At 38.2% G+C, this 25,715-nt stretch overlaps 1 long non-coding RNA gene across 2 annotated transcripts in view; it reads right to left on the bottom strand.

Moving 5' to 3' along the window:
• Positions 1 to 25,715, bottom strand: part of LOC136718267 (uncharacterized) — a 72,204-nt gene that overhangs the window by 23,450 nt on the left and 23,039 nt on the right. For both annotated transcript variants that reach the window (XR_010805270.1, XR_010805269.1), the window contains exon 3: positions 4,596 to 4,728. This is a non-coding gene — a long non-coding RNA (uncharacterized LOC136718267). The remainder of the gene's footprint in view (positions 1 to 4,595; positions 4,729 to 25,715) is intronic.

The raw sequence follows: 25,715 nt of genomic DNA, 5'->3' as shown, positions 1-25,715 counted from the left end.
GCAAATTCCCTCTAGAGTTTTTCCCCTTCTCTTGTGTTGTTCTACACAAGCAGTGCTCACAATTAGATACCCAATAAAACAAGGAAAGGTTTAAGTGGCTGTCCTGGCTGGTGTCTCTATGACTGTGAATAGAATCACATATCAACTACATTGGTGTCAGCATTGTTATCCAATAGAAAGTGTTTCCTATCATGGCAAATGCAAAACATGGGAACCCACCCTACTTTTATCATTATTATTAAATGATGCGAAAGAAATCATAGTAATACTTTATCGAGAGATCGAGATAGATCTGAGCAGGAGACGAAACCACTTCCACCAATCCCCTGGCTACTTGCCTAGGCACTTCTGTTCATCGAATAAGAAGCATGGGCATGGTAACCAAGAATCCCCATCGGCTTATTTATGAAACGGGCATCCCCAGGTTGACGGTCCACAGCACACTAACACCACATATGGTATTTAGTGGGGCATCGCTTATTACCAGCAGAGAAACAGAGAGACCTAGAGAGAGAGGGAGGGATTGAAGCGCTCTGTGTGTGCTGCGTTTACACAGAAAACACCACAACAACAGGAGGGAGGGAGGGAGGGAGGAAATATCCACCAGAGAGCCTGTGAGTAACCCTCTTCAGCCCAACAGCCCATGAATACCATAAATAAACTGGGAAAACTGAACCCAGAGATACCATGGCTGGATCCCAGAGCCTCTACTGTAAATTAGGGGATTACGCGTCCTGCTCCAAGCTAATCCAAAAGCACGGGAAATGAAGTGGAACAATGCGCTGTGGGGGCCGACGTCACACGCCTCCCCCCCAGCGCCGGCCCCTCTGCAGCCGGGAACTTTTTGTGCGTTTTGTTACGGACTCCGCGATTACAGTTACGGTTGCTGGTACGGAATCTGAATTCACAACCTTCATTGATTGTTTCTCTTTAATGAAACAAGTATAAATCTTGTTTTTTTCATTAAGTTCCATAAATATTGTTCAATGAACTATACTTATTCATGAATCCAATGTTTTCTGAGAAACGGATTCAGCCTACAGAAACATTTTTTAGAAAATAATTGAGCAGCAGTCCCAAGGTTACACTCCCACTGTCTATATTATTATAATGATGATTATTTTAATGATTACTTTATGACTACGTGTGTGTATTATGACTCCTACGATCATCGTTCTGTTTTTATTTGGCTCTGTGAAACAAATGCAATGCTTACCTACAGAGTTACTGTATTTATCTATCAGGAACCAAACATCTAAGGTAGCACCCCATACACCTATCTCCAAACACATCTCTATCGATCCCTCTGCTCCTGAATCTCATATTGACTACGTATTTGAAACCAGCAGCTCTACTGGAGTTGAAAAGCCTGTGAACCAGAGAGGGGTGGAGAGGTGACTGTAGTGTATGGAGGATAGCCACAGGGTTTAAAACATCCTCTGATCTTCTCTTTTTGATTTTTAAATGCAATTTTTCCTTTGGGGGGCACTGATGTAGAACTAGGCCAATGTCACAAAGTTTGATTTTTTTTTTTGGGGTGGGGGGGTGTGGGTTCTGACAGACAAGCCTGATATTCCTTGATTTTCCTTTTCTTTTCTCTTTTTTTTGTTTTTTATATAAGACTTCCTTCCTGGAGGCTGGCTGCACTTTTTCTTTTTCCCAAGCTGCTTTGTTCTCTTCAACAGGCCGACTCAGCCTAACTGCATTAGACTGACCGCTGGACTGGTTTGTGTTCGTGTGGGTGCGGGCAGCGGCGCTTTCTGAAGTATTGGGAACTCCAATGATTGTGGGAGAGGAGAGCTTTCTCTGGAAAATCACCTTATGAGAGCAGCTGAAACACGAGGGATGAAAAGGCAACGTTCTATTTTAAGAAAACGTACTGCACCCTTTTGGTGTAGTATGCACATATTCTTTAATGTATGATCTACTGACTAATAAATAAAGCAGTGGCGTAAAGATATAACCTTCCACGTGTATTGTGTTTATAAGCATGTCTGATACATTTTTTTCTGTAATTAGGCCAAGCTTGTTACCATGACCTCACTCCTTAAAGTTCTCAAGAGCGCACAAATCCCCCCCTACTCTAGGACTGCTCTTGCAGGGTGGGGGGCTTGTTTTATATTTGGGCTGTGTGGTGCAGGCACTGCATGGTTCAACTGCACTCAATGGGCTATACACAAACATCAAACCCCATGCGTCTCCTTCACAGGCATGAGATGGTATGTGCATTTGGTAGAAAAACATTCTTCCGAGCTTTCTCTGCCATCGTCGGAGTCCTAGGCATTTTTTCTCATCTGCCTACGCTAGACTGAGTGTAATAAACACATAAAGATCTATATAAATAAGAGTCCGCCCCTCTTAATCTTCAACAATCCCTGAGCGGGGAAGAGAAACTATTCTAACATGCTGGACAACATCCTGTCCCAAAAGGTCTTCTTTAGAATCTTTAGAATGAAAATAGAAGAAGAAGCTGAATTCATTTTGCAAAGTTATCATGCATACAAAAATAACAAGTCTGAAATATAGATTCAGATATAACACAGGGGGAGAGGATGAATCCCCCCCAACCCCCACCCACCACAAAACCAAAGCCACGAACTAAAGAACGGCAAAGAAAGACGGCGGCATTGAACTCTGACTTGAGATTCTCTTGTTGGAGGAGAAAGCCGAGGAGGCCTGGGGCAGGCTGGTGGAGGTCAGGGTTTGGGCGTGGGGGGGAAGGGGGTGAGGAGGGGGGGGGAGAGGAGAGATGTGGAGGGGGGAGAGCAGGGGAATTAGAGGGGTGAGGGACTAAGCCACCCTCACTCTCTTTCCACATGAGCACTCCTAACAAGGATACCCTGCCAAGGTCCCCTAAGTATCTTAAAAGGATAAGGGGCCTCGGACAAAGGAATTAAAATATAGATTACACAAATGGCTACCCCTCGCCTTATCTCCCCAAACCGAGGATCCTGACAAATTGGATCAGACGATTTAAATGAGAGGGCGAAAGAAAAGAAGAAGAAAAGTGCAAGTGAGGGGCTGGGGGAGTAGAGGAAAAGGTGCCGTTTTGTCGAGATTTGTACGAGTGTATTTATTTATATTTGCACGCCGGAATTTTGGTTCCTGTCCCATATATTTTTCACCGCTTTAAATCGAAAATTATTTAAGAAATTAAGCAATTCAGGTCTGATTTTTCAGATTTTAAATTGCATTAATACAATGTGTTGCATGTTATAAGGGTTTTCATACATTACGGCCCAAACTAATCAAATTATCAGCCATGGCAAGGAAATTGTAATGAAATTTAAATCCATTAAGCAAAGGAATGACATTAATCAGGTTTACAGCTCTGAGCCCCATAAATACGGATTCCCAAAATTCTGGGATCCGGGCCAATTCTTCAGTCCTGGTACCAATGGAATGACTGTGAAAGAATCCCAGGATTTGGGGATTAAGAAACTCAGTCTAGGAATTCGTCACCATAAAAATGAAGAATGTTTTCCTAGATATATATGAGTACATCTGAATTATTCCTGTTTTCATTGCCAATCACTATATATATATATATATATATATATATATATATATATAATATTGTTTGTTAAGTAATTTAAATAATTTAATAACCTGTTAATTCCTGACTCAGATAATGAGATTAACGAGAATAAAACAATACAACTGTGAAAGTATCTATACTGGTGTTGCTGGACCAAAAAAAGAGGTCAATATTCATGAAGTATTTTCTGTCACACTGCGTTTACAGGCACTCTTCTACAGAAACCCAATGCATGCTGGGAATATTACAGCAGCTTTCTGACAGATTTCTGCAACACCTAACAGCATCCACATGTTATCTTATTAAGAATGAGCAGTAGTAATTAATGATATTCAAATTAGTCCCAGAATGTGCCAGAGAGCATTTTTTCCCTGTTCTTTTGGTTCTGTACTGGACTGCAGCGTAACTGTAGGATGTCAATGGGTTAGTATTGAACATTGAATGGCAATGAGAATTTGCAGGTCCCAGGGTCATCCTAATCTAGTTTAGAACAAAACAGGAGAGGTTGTTCGGCACCAGTTGCAACGGAGGCAAGAGAACCAGGCCCTTTGAAAAAACTATTTATTTTAAATAGAATTGAAATGTACAAAAACGCAAATGTAAAGAAGGAGGAATCAAAATGAACAAAAAGCAAACCAACAAAAAAAAAAAAAAAAAGGCCAAACCAATTGGAAATGCAGCATGATATGGTACCGTCCCCCCCATTTTAAGCTTGGCTACTTTCTAGTTGTAAACGGTAAGCAGGAGTACTGCAGGTGGGCTGGTTATGTAACAGGATTGTGTCATGTTTCCAATTGCAAAGGGAAGAAAATACATTCTTCCAGTGCAGATTTTAGATCCACCACCAAGCCTTTGAGCCGAGTCCAGACCTGCCTCTGTGTGGAGGAGAGAGAAACACACCTGACCTCTTTGGTTATGTAACCCCCCACCTCCCCTCTCCCTTAATATTTTCGATGCCATCCCTCTGGACTGAATACCATGGATATAAACTGAGATTCGACATGTTGGGTTTGGGATACTGCTGTGCAATGGGGGATGTTCTGATTGTTTTCCTCACCTGCAGTGGACTGGCATTGGGGTTGATGGTTCCTGTAGGCACACTACCCACCCCCAGGCTGTGAGGGGCATTCCTGCTGGAGACGCCAGGTCCCTTACTCCGGTCCGTCCTCCCTGGCACTCCCTGGCAGCTACTGCAACAACAAAAACACACAATCTGTAAGCGGAAGGAAAATATATTTTTTGAAAGGTTAAACACCCATACGAACTCCAGGTCCAATTTCTAACCGAAGCTATGGGAGTATCCTGGTACAGACACACACAGACCCCATCCTAGTGATATAAACACAACCTGCTACAGTGTTTCTGAGATCCGCAATTATCAGATCATGTAACAGGTGAGTGCGCTTACAGAATACTAACTTACAATCACTAGTGGCATCACTAATGTGCAATTGACAAAGGTCTCCCCACGTTTCTAATCACCTGGCATCACACACAGGGATGTGGGCTTCATTGCGTTTGGCAATAGCGTTTAAGACCAGCTGTAATTCATTTAGCCATTCATTAACTGAAATAAATAATCAGAGGGAAAAAGGCCACGTTTCCAAACCACTAACCAATAGTGCACTTGAAACTGTATTGGAGTAAACAGAACAAAACAAACAAGTAACGACACTGTGTATAACACTTCATTAATCATGCCTTTAAAATGTAAAAGTAGTAGAATCGTGTTGGTAGTGGAACAGGTGTGCAGTAACGACAGGCCCGGAGGTTTGTATGATATCAAGACGTTTTTATGATATCAAGTTTTTTTGATATCCTGCACCAAAGATCTTCCGCTGCAGGTAAATAGACTGACTACAGTTACACCTAAAAAACTGACGGGCCCGGATTAATTCAACCGCTGAATTATCCGTGTTGTTCAGCAATATTATATATATATATATATGTAGCCTATATATATTAACATTTTCAACATTACTATTAGTTGTTATTACATATCAGCAATTTGTCTAACCAATTCGGTTTCAACCTTAAATTATTTTAAAGATTTTATTGAAAAAATTAAGACCGTTCAACCCCAGTTATATAGCCTAATGATTATATACCCTGTATATATTATCTTAATAAAAACATGTAATTTTTAATGGGCACGTTAATCTAAAATCTTACTACATCATTTCAGACTTTTGTGAAAAAAGGAAGGATGAAAACAAATACAACAATAATCACCAATATCCATCGCAATATTTTACTTTACCGAGAGTCATACAAATTCGATAATCTCTTAGAATGGGAAAAGACATCCACCTGGAAGATTTTATGACAATAATCAATATTGCCTTCTGATCACCACATGCTTACTCTATTTTAGAAACAAAGTAACAAGACACCTGTACAGTGTTAACAATGCAAATATGTTGCAGTGTGCACTGCACGGAAAGTGGCATTATATATATATATATATATATATATATATATATATATACACACATTATATGTAGCGTACCTGTTTGTTGTATCTTTCTGCGCAAACGGACATCAGTTCGTAATCAATTTTAGGCTCGACTATCTATTATTATACTATTGCACATTATTATTATTATTATTATTATTATTATTATTATTAATAATAATAATAATAATAATAATAATAATAATAATAATATATTTATCACTTTACAGTTTTTTAACATGTGACAACTTTTAATGATCTCCACAAGATGCAGGAACACAACCAGTCTGTATGAAGCTTAATGAACAGCAGCTGCGCCAATTCAATCAATTCAACAAATCATCATTGAAATGTGTATTGTATAAATACACAAATACAAAATTAAATATATAAATAGAGAGTACTATACTTTCAGTCAATGTTCGTCCCTGAGAAGACACGTAATAAAGATCTACAGAAAACATTGAACAAGGACTGCTTAGAACGGGATTTTCTTAGTCATTTTCAAGAGGTTTTCAATTACTGTATCCGTGTTATTTAGTTAGCTTGCTTTATGTTTGAGTTTTTTAATTATTATGATTAATATGAGTATTATTCAACATAAACTAAATTGAATTGTTATACATTTATATACAAATATTATATATTTATGTTACATACCATTAATTAAATTATCAGTTCAATATCCCCCAAAAATAGTACATTAGGACAAAGTAGATACACTTTGATTATATTCATTTAATGCAGCATACAGTTTTTAAAATGAGATAATCAGCATTTGTGGGTGATATCAAAACAGCTAAATGCGAGAAATATACAATAGAGGTCACATGGTTTACTGTGGTTTCACAATATAATTATTTAATTGCAAATCTAAACACACATACAGATATATGTAATAGCCTACATTTCATTTATATATACATACATACACACACACACACACACACACACACACACACATACTCACTCACACCGATATATATTCTACTCATGATGTTACTTTTTAATTTCATTATTACAAACATTTCCTTAGGAAATTATACACAGGTCGCCTTATATATATATATATATATATATATATATATATATATATATAGTTCAAGCACTGTCTCACTTCAATGTACCACTGCTGCATACCCTTAACAAGCAATCAGCACACCTCAAATAGTAATTTGCTGCAATCAAACAATCACATTATCTGGGTTTCTAAAGCCGAGTCCTTACAACAGTTTTCTTGACAAAATGTTTGCAATATTTCAGAATATTCATCTTTATAACCATTATATTAGCAGTAGCAGCAGCACCAGCAGCAGTAGAATCTGTTCAACGGTTGTTTCCTATTTGTTTTATTTCAATTCCCCAAAGCCCTGCTTTTTGTCTGCCCAAAATGCAAAGTAATAGCTTTGTACGCGGCAGACACGCGTGTTCACATTAACACTGTATCAACAGCTGTACACGGATCCACTAATGAGGGGCAGAGACAGGCATAGCATGGGCATCACTGCCACAAGAACGATTGGACGTTTTAGGTTAGAAAGGTCCAAATGTAGCCTTGGTCAGTGTTTTTAGATGGGCAGTCACAAGATATTATTATTATTTTTATTATTATTATTATTATAAGATATTATTATTAATATTGATGTTCTGTTTCTGAACAAAAGGAAAGGGCCGGTGATGCTGAGGTCAATAACATCACCCTCTTCACCTGCACTGTGGTCGGGCCTGGTTCCTAAACTATTATAATTAATATTCAGACAACTTATAGATTAAAATATGCTTATACGTGCTTATGTTTTATTGAAAAGATAATATGGTTCCTAGGATTCATTTTTTGTAGCCTGCTTATTATGGTGGATAATTTGCAATCCTGACCCATTATGCTGAATTAACATGCACTAAGCTTCACACTCTCATAAAACATACACGATTTGTGTTCTTTCACAACAGGTGTAAATATGAGTCAAATATATGATATGGTTTACGTTATAACACTACAAACTGAAGTGATGATGAAAAATTGCCGTTTTTATTATTATTATTATTATTATTATTATTATTATTATTATTATTATTATTATTATTATTATTATTTATTTTTAAGTGCAGTAAGTAGACACACAAAAGCAGCTTCACTGACAATATTTTAGGACCTGTCGCAATTCAATGCTCAAATGCTAGCCTATATAACTACCTGACCGAATACATTATTCAATATCTTTGTTCTCCGTATTCCCTGTCCTGGTGCTTCTGTTGGTGACGTTGAAAGACGGTCTCCTAACGCTTCCACGAGCAGTACATTAAACATGAAATCTCCATTTCCAGCAGCATCCCTGTTTAAAGCACTCCCGCATCATCCTCTCATTCTTTTATTTCACTCAATGGGTCGGAGGCGGTTGCTAAGCTACCAAAGTCAGACTACAGAAGTTGAGATAGAAAATTAATAGACACTCGATTTCTCATTTACAACACGTCAAAATACTGTTATTATTATTACTATTACTATTATTATGATTATTGTTGTTGCATAATTAGTAGGCAGAACAATATATGCTTTTTTATATTACTAATGTATGTACGTAGTGTATGTATTTATGTTGTATTTGTTTGGATTTTCAAAACACAATGTTAAAAATATATCATTGTGGCCGTCCAATTTTAAATGAGATTCGGTATTTGGTGACAAAATTCTCAATTTGCGTTCCACACTGCAAGGGTTTAACTTGAATATGATGTCTGTACATTGATTCTAGAGAGGTTCCAAAATATTATTATTAAATAGTAGTAGGAGTATTATTACTCTGTAATATTAATATTATAATAATAAAATGTTCTGGAAGGTAGTACTCCAGCACACTTAATTACACCAAATTGATTGGAGGGTCCAGGGTGTCAGACAGTAGCCTGGTGGGTAATGTGGCTCCTTGTTACACATACCCTCTGCCTAAGGGCCCCAGCAGGGCCCGGAGCACACACACATGGGTGCCGATAATAGTCATGTTTAAAGGGAGGCGGGGAGGCCAAGTTAAGGGGTACATGTGCAGCTAGTTAATACAATTAACAGGTACAGATGGTCCTGTTGCTGGGTGCTTCTTTTTCAACAACCTCAGAATAACAACAAAGGACACGATGATTAATAATAATAATAATAATAATAATAATAATAATAATAATAATAATAATAATAATAACAAAAACAAGCTATTACCAGCCACAGGAATGTGTATGCCTTTGATTTATATGGAAGACATGTTGTCAGCCATCAATTTTACCTCCAAATTACTTCAAGTCCATTTAGTCTCTTCATCCCACTGACACAACATAATCACAAGCCGTCAACACAACCAACACAATGTCCCCACTCTTTATTCCCCCCCTACACTGCAGTGCACGCACAACATCCTCACCAGAGCACAACTGAATATGGCTTTGTGTCCCTTCTGGTTGCTGTTTAAATCAGCCCCTACCCAGAGCACACTTCCAGTGACGCCACAGAGACCGGCCCTCGCCACGCTGCGCTCTCTCTGGATGGTGCCCTTCAGATTGGTACAGCGTTTGCACTTGTCAGTCAATCAGCACCACAGTGCAACACGATCCCGAGCACACTGTAATATCTCGGCAGAACGCAGCCCGGGATATTACAGAAGCACAATGGAGGCCCCCTCATGTTGTGTGTTTTAGATGTGGAAAGGCCTTAAACACAGAGACTGCGTTCTCATATAATTTAAGCTTCATTAGTAAATACTCCAAAGATAAATTTGGTAATTAAAAAAGCCAAATAGTCCCTCTCTCTCCCTTCTCTCTTTTAGTGGCTGTCATCTCCCGCCAACCCCGTAACGCCATTGTCCCTTCCCATGGTTAATATACGCAGGTTTTGGTGGCACTAATATCTTAGATGGCATTTTACAGGAATTAAGATATCCGTTGATGTATGCCTGACAAAGCACGTTTGGAGTTGACCATACATCGATATACAAACATGCATATTGGGTTCAGTAAGGATGGGATCACATGCATATGCCAATTAAACTCAGCTAGCTATGAAAAAACAAATACTATTAAATTTGATTATTTCTTCCCCAGGAGATATACAAAATAGTGTTATTATTATTAGTAGTAGTATTATTCTTACCCTTGTCTTGTTGTGCGTGCTACACATGTCCCTTAATTGGATAGGTACACTGTGACCTTCATTACCAAAGCTGGGATATCCCACTGCTGTGAAGTTGGAGATGGGTTGCCATCCTTAGGATAGTCAAAGCCGAGCAGTAAAGCCCTGAGGCCCTCATATAGGAGGTGGGGAATTCCATTAGCTGATTCCACTGCTCTATCACTACTCCATTTTCAAGGCTGTAAAGCAACCCCCCCCACCCCCCATCTGGAGAACGTGATGGCTTATTCCGTTAATATTTCTCTCTGAAGGTACTATATTAGAAAAATGTATTTGTAACTGGGTTGAGGGTTTCTTTTCCTGTCTGTTATGCAGCAATAATAATATTAATTTCCCAGAATGGGAAAAACAAATTAATCAATTAGATTAAATAGTGAAAAATCAAATTGGAAGGTCAGCTGAACAGAGGTTTTAAGGATGTCCACATTTTGGAATCTTTACATTTTATTTTGAATTACAATGTTGAACATTTGCAGTCCATTAGCTGGTGTTTAATTTGCTTTACTCAAAAAGGAGAATTTTAAAGACAGAGGCTTTCTGTTTACAGGATTTGAGTCCAGCGTCCTGGTGAATGCTGGTGTCACAATACAATGAGCACTTCAAGACATTTTAAACCAGTCAACAATACTGGAGTTGATTTGCCAGCTGTGGTGATGTTCCATCTGACTGAAATGATGATTGCAGAAATGTTTAACACAGACAACCTCTGGCAGTGAGGAATAGCCTGCTGTGGTATCAATAATACCTAGCAAAGATAAATGCATTCATTAACCAATTATTAATATTTCAGGAAAGGCCTTTTGAGAGTATGGTCCTCCACTGGCTTCTCGGAGGGATTGATGGGTAAATACTGTTCTGTGGCATTCCTGATAGAGCCAGTCAGGGAAACTGTTAATAATGAAATCTTGATTTTAATTTTGTTTTTTTTGCAAGGCAGTCTTCTATGTTTTTGGCATATTTAATCAGATACTACAGCAGTTTGTCACAGTAGCCAAACTATACATGTTTTGCAAGTGAAGGTTATGGGGAATGTGACTATAAAGCAAACAAAAGCGCAGGCATACATTTATATACCTATAATGGCTCATTTGTCCAGAGTTGCTTATCCATAGACTGCACCCATGTCAATGTCTATGTCCTTCTGTCAGGACAGTTTGTTTTTACATGAAACACTACAATCACAATCGCAGTTCGTATTAAACCAAGATTAGTGCTCCCTGTACAGTAATTTTGGCTTCAGAAATAAAACACAATCCTAATAATTACACTTTATATCTGCACAAGCCAAACACAAACACACACATATGTGAAGATGGCAAGTTTCTCACCATCATTCTGCATTACAGACACTGCCTGGATTTTATATTTTAGGACAGTAAACCTCCTGGCTGCTATGGTGGCTGGAGCCATTTGTGCACAAAAATGTGGATGGAATTTGAGAAATGTACCCATTTTTAACTCGTCACAATTATCTCACACTATAGAATAAATAACAAAAAATCCCTGATTTTAGCAAACATCCCAATGTTTTTATTTCAAGAAGGAAAAATGTAATCATAGAAATGTCAGTATGGCTGTTAACTTTCTGAACAAATAGTAAAAAGAACAAGCATAGAAAGGGTTACAGCACAGACTGGTTTTCACTTCAGTGTATTCAGTGCAGCAAAGCCCACGGTGTCACAAATGGCTTACAAGAGGTACATATGCCACGGCTAAGGTCGTTGCTATTTTCCATATTGCATGATACAGCATGCATGAGATCTAATTCTTCTGCTTGCCACACACGTGATTCCCGGCCACGGACCAATCAGCCGACATGGTCGTATTAACCATTTCTCAGCATCTGCCATTCACAGACCCCCTATCCTGATTTCAGTGATTATATAACTCAGCACTGTTGAACAATAAACTCAATCCGCCCTTCATTTCAAACAAAACCAACATAATACGCCAAGGTCCCATGCAAAAGCTCTGTGCTCTTTCCTTCAGGCCACACAATCCCAGATTCCCACTGACACTGCCGCGTATTCAAGCCTCCGGTTGGAACTGTGGCGTTGACCCGTCTTCCCTGCGCATCTTCAGCCAGACCTGCCCATGTGTCCCCTCTTCTGGGCTGCACTTCTCCCATCGATACCGCCTGTCCCCTGCAGTCTCTTCAGCGGCAAGTTGTGCTCTTGCAGACGGACACAGCAGCTCCTCGGCTCCCAGCTTCTCTCACCCTCTCCTCTCTCCTGCCCCCCCCCCCATCCTGTCACCCCCTCCCTCCCTCCCTCCCCGACTCCCGGACTCCCCCCCTCTCCCCGTTTCTACGCGCTCCAGTGGCGGCTCCTGAAGTCTTGGGCATTAGTTTATACATTCGGTTCTCTAGCTTTATGATATCACATAAACTCATACAGCTAGATAACCAAAGAGAGAAACTAACCCACGTCTCTTAAAGGGGCCGCGGCGCGCCAGCTGCGGCTGCTGTTGTGGTCACAGGGAGGCATTGCACCCGGCGGTGTGCGGCTTCTGCTCAAACCACTCACACTGTACAGTGTCAGACTCGATTACAGGCGCTTATTTATTTATTTAGCCATTTATTTATTTATTTATGCGCGGTTGCATTCGGGATCTTTCATTATTGCGTGCACAGGAAGGTGGGAACCACACACACACACACACACATACACACACATGTGCACGGTCCTCCATACCTCGTCTCCTTACCTTCCTTATACGGAGCGTCAAATCGGTCTTTATTTACGCAAGGAGGAGTTGAGACATTGCTCGCTGACAAGACAGGGATCTTAACTTTGAGGTTGGTCTCTCGCACAACAACACACGCACGCCCACCCCGTAGCAAAAGGAAAAACAAAAGGGGCTAAAGCAATGCATGAGAAGGATGCTTTCTCCCTTCATTCAAGCTCATGTGTGCGCTTTCTCAGACGGTCCCGGGTCTCATTAATAATCACAGGTCAATTAGGAACGTTGTGCCAGGCCTGCAGATCATTGCTATAATCCGAATTTACATTGTCCAGAACGTGATCTCTACTTATCATTAATAATAATAATACAAATACAATAATAATCATAATAATAACCTCTCTCGTCATCAGGACGGAGGGATGCACGACAATTAAGTTCGACCTGCTGTTTTAGATTTGCACAGCAGAGGAAATAGTTTTTCTTTAGCGATTACTTTTAAGCTCGTCCCGACACATGCTCAAACGTCAAATACAATCGTGAAGAGACCAGCACCAACCGAGCAAACGCATCTATTAAAGACCCTCAAACGATAACGTTGCACTGCATTGAATCAAGAAGACAAGTTTACACACAAAGCCATGGTCTGCGCCGTGTGGAGTGACCCCAGCGCTGGTCAGTGTCCGTTGTCCGCAGGTTTCATTGAGGAACAATTCCTCGGATGGTGGATTATAGAGCTGGAACTTTTACATTAAATGCAATTTACTATCTGTAAACCTGTATATTTATTAGCAGCGTGTCATTCTGTGACCTACCTTACTAAAAATATGAATACAATCTGCCCCAGAAATACCGTTAAATGTTGATATTACATTATACAACCATATGAGAGAGGGGGACCTAAAATGTATGCTCAGTGATGAACAGGAAAAGTAAAAATACTATATGCAACACAAGTGATGTATATAGGCCTATTACACAACCTCCAAAGGGCATACCAACAGCCAACTTTTGATTACAAAATATATAACAGCAAGCAGATTTGACAATACTGTTTCTGAAGACAGGCCTATACAGATTCTCAAAATAACAATAACTGCCCAAGTCTATTTCTTTTTAAAATCCACGACCAGTGATGACACATAATTAGCTACACTTGCAACACCATTCAAACACAAACTTGAACGCCACGTTGAAAAAACAATAAATATATAACCTAAATTACACCCTATCTACAGCCCGATGCTGCAACTAAACTTTCCTTCCTACAGAGGCGTAAGCGGGGGCTGTCCAGTCCAACAAATATGTTTATGCGTATATGTATACACACACAAATCAAATCAAAATAAGAATGCATGCTATTTTTCCAAGCATCTACATTTAAAGTCATTTTACATATTGTGTCCAACTGATCCACTGTAGGGTAAAGACAACACCAGCAGAATTGAAACGATTTTAAATGATACCAATGGTTTTACTTACTGACACTTTCTCTTGCAGGGCTCCCTCGGTTGTCATGCACCAGAAGTTACGATACGTTTCGTTTTGTCCAGTTACTTAACTCCCGATAGCACAAATCCCTCTTGCTTTTCTGCATTCTTTCTTAAAAAGCCAGCAAATACACTCGGAAACTGCAAACGTAGCGTTGGGTGCCTCAAAGATATGCGAAGGCAAAATACAGCCGAAACAAAACCAAAAATGCACCGGCACAACCAAATCCTTTGCCTTCAGCTCCTGGTCAGTGCTAGCCCTCACGGACTGTCCCGCAGTGTATTGAGGCCATGAATCTGCATAAGCACACACAGACGGTGTCTCTCTCTCTCTCACACACACTGGACACACACACACACACAAGGCCTTTCAGGGCACGGAGACGCACTTGGGTCTGGGAACGTCTCCTGACAATAATAGGGACAGCCACGACACCCTGAACTGGGCCAGGCTCTGGGAGTTCAAGGAAGAAAAGAAAAGGGGAGTGGGGGGCGGCCTCGCTGGGGACACGGGGGCTGCTCTGGGCTGGGACAAGCGCCCACAGGCCACGGGGGTCACACTGCCAATGGAGTTGTGATGTCACCGACATTAGCCATGCTTATTGATACACATGGCTGAGCATCCCAGAGACTCACTAGCAGGGCCACGGCGGCGCACTCTGTATATCTCCAGATCCCAGAGTAGCACAGACACACACCGGGCACGCCACCGATATCTAGCAGCTGAGAGGATTTTTCCCCTTCACCCATTCATATCAGCGCATACATCTTCTAACATATAGAAAATAACCCGAGTACAAAATGCATTTTAATATAAAAGAATTGCATTGGCTTTAGCTAGAGATGGTACAAAACGCGTAATGCATATAAATATTGCAATATGACTATAATTATTATGATTATTATTATTATTTAAACACGTTTTATTGCGACGTTATCTCCTACACAATCTGCTAATATGGAGCTATAGTGTTAAACTACAGCGTTAACGTACGCTACTATAAACAGTTTTGAGTAAAATTTGCTTAAGAATGAGTATCTAATTTCCAAACAATACAACACAGTGGCTAATATACTATTCCCAGTGGTGACGTCTTCAGACTAATAAAACCCACATTATCCAGGGAAACCAAGAGGATCCTGGTGTAGCATCCACTAGGGTTCACATTCATATGTAACAAACATTATACTAAAATAAAACATTTAATCACAAAAGGAAAACAAACACATGCATCCGTATTTAATAGTCTGTATTAAACTCTGGGTGAAATGGTTCTTTATAGGCCCGTTTATTTGTTTGATGGAATAACTAACAACACCAAGTTCCCTGTGAATTAAAAGTAATTCGGATAAGACCTGGGAATCAATGGAGTTTTTCACCTTCTTATTCAAACACCCAGCTGAATAAGACTTTCGGCTGTTTTAGATTTTCATCTGCCTCGTTTATATATATATATATATATACATATATGCTGCAGAAATACTTAAATATTGAAGAGCCATGTATAGATGGGAGCGAGTAAGCAAAACACGTCTCATCTTACACAGATATTTAAACACAAGGCAATGCATTTAAATATGTGTTTGCATGTCTCCAGGGTGACCCTTTTGTCCTGATGATTATGAGAACCAGTACAATATGCGGGCACTGATCCCATTAAGAGTTAGACCGGGCCGGAGCAGGATCCCACTACAGGGACCAAAACGTCTCCAACACTTTGCAGTGACTCCCGACACCGAGACAATAACGCACATGGCTGGCATCGGCTGTGCGGAGGCTGCACAACCTGTCTCCGGCTGTCTTTTAGACCTCATCCGCAGCGATGGGATTATACAAGCCGAGTTCACACACGGTCTAACAATTAAGATACATACTTATGGAGGGAGGAGGGTGTAACGCGCATTCACACACTGTGCCGGCCTTTCCTTTTAAACCGCACATATGGGAGCACATATCTGTAAGAGGATAGCTGTGTCAGGACACCTGCAATCACGGCACACCACCTACCCCGTGGTTGCATGTGCGAGTCCAGGCGCGGGCTGCCAATACTTGTGTACCCGCTTTCAACCACTACAGATGATGTAGTTATTGATGATGTCTTTACCTGTGATTATCCTTCCTTAAAAACAGAATACAGGACAGCGTTCAAAGGCAGCCATCACTTTGTGTTACTTGCGATTCAAATGGTAGGGACACTGCATTTACAGTCCTAGGCAGTCTGATTAATCCTCACCTTTCTGTGTTGAAAATGCATAAGGCAGAGCTGTCACTGGAAAGTCACGGATATGTCTAACCAGATTCTACGGCTAATTAACAGATGCAGTTAGAGTCAGTCCTGCTAATTACTGCCTAATTGAAGACAGCGTTTTCTTTCTCACACACCTGATATCTCCTATAGGGTACCCATATAGGATAGCATCTCTTCGTTGCAAAGCTTCCGTCATAATAAATAGCAAACGTCCAATAAGCTTCATTATTTCATGTATATCCAGATTTAGCTATGCGTTTAAACGTGTCTGCAATTTAGGTCCAAATATAGGCTACAAGAAACAGGCACAGTATTTATAAATTTTAAAATTCATTCTTACATATATATATATATATATATATATATATATTATTTACTTCAGTGGACATGCCAGCGCCCCTCTCAGTCCCGGCCTACTGTACAAGCACATGCTACACCATGGCAGAGACCCAAATGTAAATCCGCACAATTATCAAGCACCTGATGCCAGTGTACATCTTAAACCACACTGTAATAAAACACTCCCTCTCTCTCTCTCTCTCTCTCTCTCTCTCTCTCTCTCTCTCTGTCACACACACACACTACGTTAGGATATTATTATTAATATTAAACAGATATATACAAAAAACAAAGGTGTGTATATATATATTTCATATATGCGTAATACAAAAAAGATTAAATCAAATCTCGTATGTTTGTATTGAAAAACACACAAACTGGAACCAGCTATGTGGAAACATTGCATTCTGCCAATAAAATACATTCAACTATAACTTAAAATAGAACCTATTACATGTTATTTGAAACCAATGGACGTTCTTTATTTTCAGGCCTTCTTTGTGAAGTTTTTGTTTCATTATTATTATTTATTTATTAGCAGAACATTTAAAGCAACAATAACAACTCAAATGCTGCAAAAACTCAAGAACAATGTATGTATACTAAAAAAGTCCCAAATGATGTATACATACATACATACACACGTATTATATATACATACACACACGAGAAGCTTGTGTAAACGGACTTTGAATAACACTTACACGTATATTACAACATCTGTATTATACAGTAACATTGCCATATTCATTTTACATACCCCGATTCTAATGAACGGCCCGCAGACCTTACAGGGAAGGGTGGAATAACCCAATTGCAAGATGCAAAAGGGCTTTACAGGATGAGAAATACACCGACCTCAGGACGAGTGAATCGGCCCTGCACAGCTATACCCCCACAGTCCTCCTTTTTAGAGTACAATACATAAGCTATATTTTAGTATTTGTTCATTGCTTCATATTATGTGCTAACAGCAATCTTCTAATTTTACAATTGCTATAATGTCAATAGTTAAAGCGCCCAAGGCAATATTTATTTATAGAGCAATGTTGCTCATAAGTAAACGTGCATTTCATTTTAATCTATTTTTAGTCTATTAAAAAAGGAGAATATTGTTTTTTTTTTAATTATTGGATATTTTCCTGTTATTGAATTCCAATTTAAATGTAAAAATCCTCATTAATGTTTATTTTATATCAAAGGACTGCAGAGGATAAATTCATAATTCCTGAAACCGTTTTGCACGATCTCAATTTGCTGTTACTGTATACAACACACTTTCAGAAAGGTAAAGCCCAATACATATATGCATATATACAAATACACGCCAATAATAGAGGCAGCGATCTTTAAATTTTACATTCAAGAGCTGCTTCATGAAAAATGGCATGAACATTTGCACAATAAGTTATTAATATATGTGTGTAACCCAATTGTTTTACTTTCCTGTTATGGAAAACAAATAAAAAACAATTGTTCAATATATATATATATATATATATATATATATATGTGTGTGTGTGTGTGTGTGTGTGTGTGTGTGTGTGTGTGTAAGCTCTTATCCTATATATACGCAGACTTGTATTAATAATAAAACAATATTTATTTGTATTGACGTTATATTTTTTTAGACTAATAATAATAATAATGATGATTTTTACATTCATATAAAGTTGCTCGAGGGAGAGGGTTGGAGGATTTACACTAATTCATAGACTCAATTCCATACCATATATATATATATATATATATATATATATATATATATATATATATATATATAGTTTAAGGTATATGATCGTATCTTATACTTACATATTTCCTTCATCGCCATTTCAGATCCATGTTCAGTGAAAAGGCGATTGCATTGCATCTGCATACTTTGTAAAACGGTAATTATCAATAATAGTAAATACAGAGATTCTTACTTAATCAAATCTTTCGTTGCCCTTAAATTTATTGTGCATTACATTCAACCATTTTGTATATGACACACCTGGGGAATATACATTTATAATGATCATAAACGACCATTATTAGACTGGTGAGACAATATTCCTCACTGTGGAGAGAGAGTCTGTGTGTATGTGTTTATACATATTAAACACGCACATCATTATATAAGTTTTCAGTTATGTCTCAAGTTTTAAAACACCACTGTATGAATTACAAACAAAAACCAATAAGAAAACTCCTCAATAAGAGAATCGCCTACATATATGTATATTTCAGGTGTATTTTAAAATAAAGATACCTAGAACACTACAATTTAAATATTGATTTAGGATTTAAGGGCTTAAATACAGCCATTCCCTGTATGGGCTATCCTCACAACAACAACATATATAATAATAATAATAATAATAATAATAATAATAATAATAATAATAATAATAATAATAATAATAATAATAGCAAACGTTGTCCGTTAAACGTGTTTTCGTGCCAGTTGGGTTTGGTTTTGATTATTTTGGTTGAATGTATTCGATATTTTTATCAGCAAAGGTTTTTTGTATCGATTTTTTATTTAATGTTTGTACAAATACAGTTAGGAGTAAAACAGTAAAAGACATCAACACGAAATACATAACACGGGGCTTTTACATCGTTGCTTATTACACTATTCACGTATCCAGTCGGGAAATATGAGGAATGTGAGACAAACAACTGAAAATGAATGACACTATGAAAGAGATGTGTTGGAAAGCGATCAGTAGCCACTTCATATTGGCAAAAGGGGAAGGGGAAATTAGAATAAAACTAATATTTATAATATAATTAATGAGTCCTATAGAAGCATATATGTCAAATAAATGTAAAATGGGGGTGAATATATCATAATTACGGTATGACAATTAAACAACGGAAAATGTCTCAAAATAAATAAAATCGTATAAAATGTATAAAGAATGTACAGCTATTCTGCTAAACTCTTTTGCTATTTGTGGACATAAGACATATCTGATTGTTCAAAGGAGAGACGGATTATTATTATTATTATTATTATTATTATTATTATTATTATTATTATTATTATTATACGAGGTTCTGATGGAGAAATCCAGCGGAAACAGGCCTACCTTGCGCGCAGGTGTGTCCTTGTCCCCGCCCCCTTCTCATTAAAGCGGCCCTGCCCTTTCTAATTAAGGTCCCGTGCTAATTATCACTCATTCTGAGTAAGGGACACTGCTGTGAAAACACCCCCCTCATGCACGAGATGAGGGATATTTCCACGACCACCAGGAAACTCGCACCTCATTTTGACACCTTCAGATCCACTCGTGTTGTTGCCTTTTCTGTCTTCGGTTATTATAGAAATACATATGCTGCAGATACATGTAATGTACATAGCTTCAGGGTGTACATTAATACTGTCGTGTACTTCAGCCTGTATTTATATTTTGTTGCCATGTTGTAATGTGTGTCCCTCGTCGACTTTAACTGAATATTTTCGAAATTAATACATTGCATGGGGTATAATAATACAACTACAATACCTTCAAAAGGTTTCGCCGGATAAAAAACTTGCTGGGCTTACAGAAATATATTTTTTAATTTTGCCAGAATAAATCAGAAATAATTAAACACACAAGGGCACTGGAAATGAACCAATTTAGCATCAACCAAATATATTTTCTGTATATCTACAACCCCTGCATTAAGAACCTAACCTCGTAAATGTTGTCTTATTATAATCACTACTACTACTGTATTACTACTACTACTACCAATAACACTAATATATAAATACGTGCACTTTTAACATCAAAGCTGACAGGAGAGAGAGTGGATCATATTTGATACAGAATGGCTTTCTTCGTCATAGATGTTACATGCGAGTGAGGATGCACAATTTCCAGAACGTCTGTTGAGTTCTCACACCACCTTTTTCATATAGTCAAACCTCCCTTTCAGTGCCCACGAAAATTACCCACAGACACCCATGTGCCACATTTTCTACCTCGATTTACCCCCGTGTCGGATATCGAAGCGTGGGCTACACAAATGCCCATCTGCACAGGTCTGACTGACTTTCTCTGTTAAAAGCCTAATATTCAGTCCATCAATTAGAATCCGCTCTCATACTCAGACACAGATTAATAGTGACTGGCAAGCGTCCAGCCAGCCAATGAGGAATCAAACGCCCGGTCTATAATTAGCATGGAGGTTTTAACCGGGGCGCTGCCCGGGGTGGGGGGGACTGAATATGCGCACAGTTTTTATGATTCACTGGGAGATGCAAATTATTTTCAATTCATATTTTATGCACAGAGTACTGAATAAGCCCAGCAAGCAACCTTTAGTTCATGGCATTATGTATATTTAAAGCACATTACTGCACTTGGTAAGTACAGTACCTTATCATAACATTTACAGACCCAGGATTCTAGAAGAGCTTCCCATTTTGTCAGGGACGAAGTTTTTATTAATTATCTGAGAGGCATTGCTTAATTTAAATCCCCCTCCCCTCCCCCATAAATACATACATATACAGTTGTGTACTGAGTTTTGTTTCAATCATTTTCATTACATTTTTAAAGGCAGAAAACCGTAATAATGAAATTCATATTTAAGAAAATATATTTTTTTTAGGCCTATGTGTGATAAATGATGAATAAAATGTACACCCTTGTTTCCTTATTACTAAAGATTGGCAGCTGTAGATTTTTTAAAAATCCACATTGCCACAGCAAATACACCTTTGCTCACACCTTATTACCCACAGATTTAAGCGGGAAGGATTTGATTCTTAAAAAAAAAAATACAAAGTCCATGTTGTGTATTTATAGACAAAAATCGCAATGCAGATTATTTAAACCTGCTAAAGTTAGTAAACAGTATCAAAATGTATGACAGAAGCTTGGGATGCAATTTGATTGCAGTTAATGAAATGCAAGCAGCACTCAAGTACAGTTTTAGATAAAGCAATGTGCTGGAGTAACTGATCAGCCCTCTCCACTCGGCGCTTCCCACATCACGTGCGACGGGCTGATTTGCATAACACCGCGAGACACGGGATTCACTCGCTCCGCCCCCGGCCGCTAATATTATAATTATAATTATTATTAATAATAATTAGAGTTCATAAGGCTTCACGATAGACTTACTAAATTGGGGTCTTGTTTTATTACCAATATGTTATAATCCTCGAGTTTTGTTCTCAAGAACTGAACACCTACATATAGCATCTTAAGGCCAAACTATTATTATTATTAACAATAATAATAATATAATAAGTGTTACATTTTCAGTTCTAAAACGGAAAATTACGAGAAGCTCACACTGATTTGAATCTCGTAGGTAATCGAAGGTAGTGCCGTTTATCATAAGACATTAAAACAATGGATCGATCGATCAACAGACAGATACATCCATAGATAGACAAGAACGGCTTATTTGCCTTTTGCATATTTGATAAAATGATAAAACCCAAACAGCATTATGTTCTAGAACTTTCTTTATCCAGTGTTGTATGACTGCAGCCCACCACAGCCCTGTCCAAGGTGCTGAAATTGCAACCGCCATGAAGTTGCAAAATTGTTGCCTTTCTATGCACCAAGCTATTCTAGAAGACTCACAATTTTCACCATAGCTGTCATATACAAAAGCAGTATGAAGACCTACTTCAGTTCCTTTACCGTTAACCTAGTAGACCATGCTGGTAATATGTAAGCGTGTGTTAAATCATTCTACATTATTCACACTGCTAAAGCAAAGCTATAAAGTATATGATTTTCACATACATTTGTATACATTGTATTTTAACAAAATCAATACTAGATTATGATCACTTTCTTATACCAGTGTTTACTGGTTAAATATAGCATATGTCCCAGCATGTGCAAAAAGCGTTTTTTTTTTTCCATTGGTACATTAAATAAACACATAAAATAACACAAATACTGTGTGAAATAATGTTGAACTAATAATAATAATAATAATAATAATAATAATAATAATAATAATAATAATACAGGAAGTTTTACATCATAATTATTGTGAATTAAATAGGTCAAATGTAAAAGACGAAAATAAAATATGAAATGAAGCCTGTTTTAATATATTTTTATAAATGTAAACGTTTCAATAATTAAACATGTAAAGGTTTTGCATTTCTCAATATTTAAAGTCACATTATATTTTAAAACGGTTGTCTTTCAAATGTTTTACGGGTTATTTGCAACCCAAATGTCTGGCAGTATAATCCACCTCCGTGTAGTTCAAGTGTTCTATTTTCATTCCACTCAGAGGTGCGTGGCATTTTATTGTGCTCCCCGCAGAAGAGCACTTACCAAATTAATTTTCCTTCATGTTTAAAATACTGTTACGTCAGTCATCTTGTAGCGCAATACCTGCAAGATCACCTTTGGATGCACTGCTCTGTAAGGAATGAGGACGTTTTATGACATCATAATTGGAGGTTGTTACCAGCCTGCTGTCAAATACTCTAAATGAGCTTGTACCCCCCTCTACACACACACACACACCTCTATATCCTTGTCTGCGTCACATCCTGTTTGTTGTTAAAGGACACCGAGATGTCAGCAACAGTGACAACGCGGTCAAGATGGACTATTCCCAACATCGATGACTCTACTTCTGTTAATAGGAGATCTTTCTTGAATGCCTAATCTGTCTTCTTTCTGAGCTACATCGTTCTTCCAACCTGTGCTGCTGGCAAGGATATGTTGGCTCTTGTAGTGAACACACACCTTCTACTGCACCTCAGTGGTTGCTATAATGAGAAGCCTACACTCTCGTAAAACAGGGGTCATCCATAACTTTAAGCACTCAATCATAACACTCGTAGCACTGTAAGGAAACCGAGCCTGGTAACTAATGCATAACACAGAACAAGCTTCATATATACAGGATAGGTCTACAGATAAGGACAGATAGATATTTAACTATGCCACCTTTCCTGCATTGTGCAAAGAAGAAAAAAACAAACATTTTTTTCTTCTGCTCTAAATGGAAATATCAAGCTTCTGTTTAATTTGTGGACACACTGTGCTTGGACTTATTGGCCAGCAAATCTGTTGACTGCAGAGAACAAAATTCCATGATAAACAAAAAGATCTGCAAGCAGAGATGCAGGTACTGGTGTTGCACTGCTCAATGTGACTTCCGCCTCTGTCAGAGATGGTATTATACAAACCTGACCTGGCAGGGGGATCTTACAGCGTTTCCTTTTCTTTCTTTTCCAGAATGAAATCCATTATATTCAAGTAGGATTGGTGATGTATGTGTTTAAAGAAATATGGGCTTCTACACTTTCTCTCTTTCTCTCTCTCTCTCTTTCTCTCTCTCACTCACACACGCACACTAGAGTGAAACCTGGAATTAAAAATCACATCTGGGCACAGTATTTTATCACTATATGAAAAAGTATGTGGTGTAAATTAATCAACATTTCACCCCCATCATTCATGTTATTGTTTCAAAATATGCAATTAAACGTGATAGTTAAATATGAATCACTACAGACCTAATGAAAATGCCATAGAATTAATCAATGCCACTATATTTTGTTCTCTGATGTTATCAGTCTCAGAAGAACACAGTCATATTTTAGTCAGACCACAAACAGCAGAAGGGTGAAACAAGTAAGGTACTGTACCACTGCCTTGCCAGCTTATCTGAGTTTATTTAACTCATTGTTTTTATTTGTTTTTTTTTACAGGGGAATAGTCTTCATTGATTGAGTTTTATAACACAATATCAAACTTTAAATACATTTTAAACTTTAAAATGTAACGTCAATGTGATTAATTATGTGTTAATCTACTCTCTCTCCCTATTTATTTATTTATTTATTTGTACCGTATCCTAATACATTTCAAACATACTTGACGTTGTAATACAAATGCGCACAAACACAAATAAATACACTTCCCTTCAGATATAAATACCTCCAATAACAATATAATCTATATCAAAGAATCATTTACCTCTCTGAAATGCACATGCTAACTGTTTCACTCTATAGATTTCAATACTAATGAGATCCACTGTGAGGCACGTTGCTCTGTCCGTGGTGCTGAAATAATCTGGGGCTCGTACTTGAACAAACGTCTTTTTGATACAATTACCGGACAACTTTTCATACAGGTGAGATTGTTGCTGATACCAAATCCAGTTACATCGAGTGTATAGGTGTGTATAGATGCATTATCGCATCCTGCCCCATTTATCTCAGTCAGTGATAATGCGCCGGCTGAGATCAGGACATCGGATCCATGATCATCAACTACTGCACTTCTAAATTCCGACAAATCACAACAAGCCTGCAAAAAGAAATGAAAAGGAAATCTACACGTAAAGAGAAACAAATACCCTAGCGAAGTTACACCCTCTTAACCGGATGGGTTCAAATACAGGTCACCTGACTTTTGATTAATGAATTACACACTTGAAAACAGTTAGGGAACAATCGTCGACTTTCTCTTTCTTCTCTCCGTTTGTTGGAACTAAAATAAAAAGTGTGTGTGTACATACAAGACAGCTATAACGCAATTATTGTTTATGTTTTAGAAAGGGTTTAAAATGTACCACACAGGGGGAAATATTTTATATTATTTTTCACTGTTGCAATGGTTCGTGAAAGTGCTCTTCCGAAGCCAAAAAATCATTACAAAGAAAACGAGAAAAAAAAGTGAAGTTAAATGCTAGGGCCAGTATCTGATCTCTGCAACCAGAGCGAGCCCTTTATCATACAGGCACACCTTTACATATATACAGCACAGACATGCAGACTCACCCAAGTAAAACAAAGACACCCCGAAATAAC

Source organism: Amia ocellicauda, chromosome 22, assembly GCF_036373705.1.
Source record: "Amia ocellicauda isolate fAmiCal2 chromosome 22, fAmiCal2.hap1, whole genome shotgun sequence".
In the NCBI taxonomy this organism is placed as follows: domain Eukaryota; kingdom Metazoa; phylum Chordata; class Actinopteri; order Amiiformes; family Amiidae; genus Amia; species Amia ocellicauda.
The sequence above is the reverse complement of the archived record's forward strand: the minus strand, read 5'-3'. Positions and strand labels throughout refer to the sequence as shown.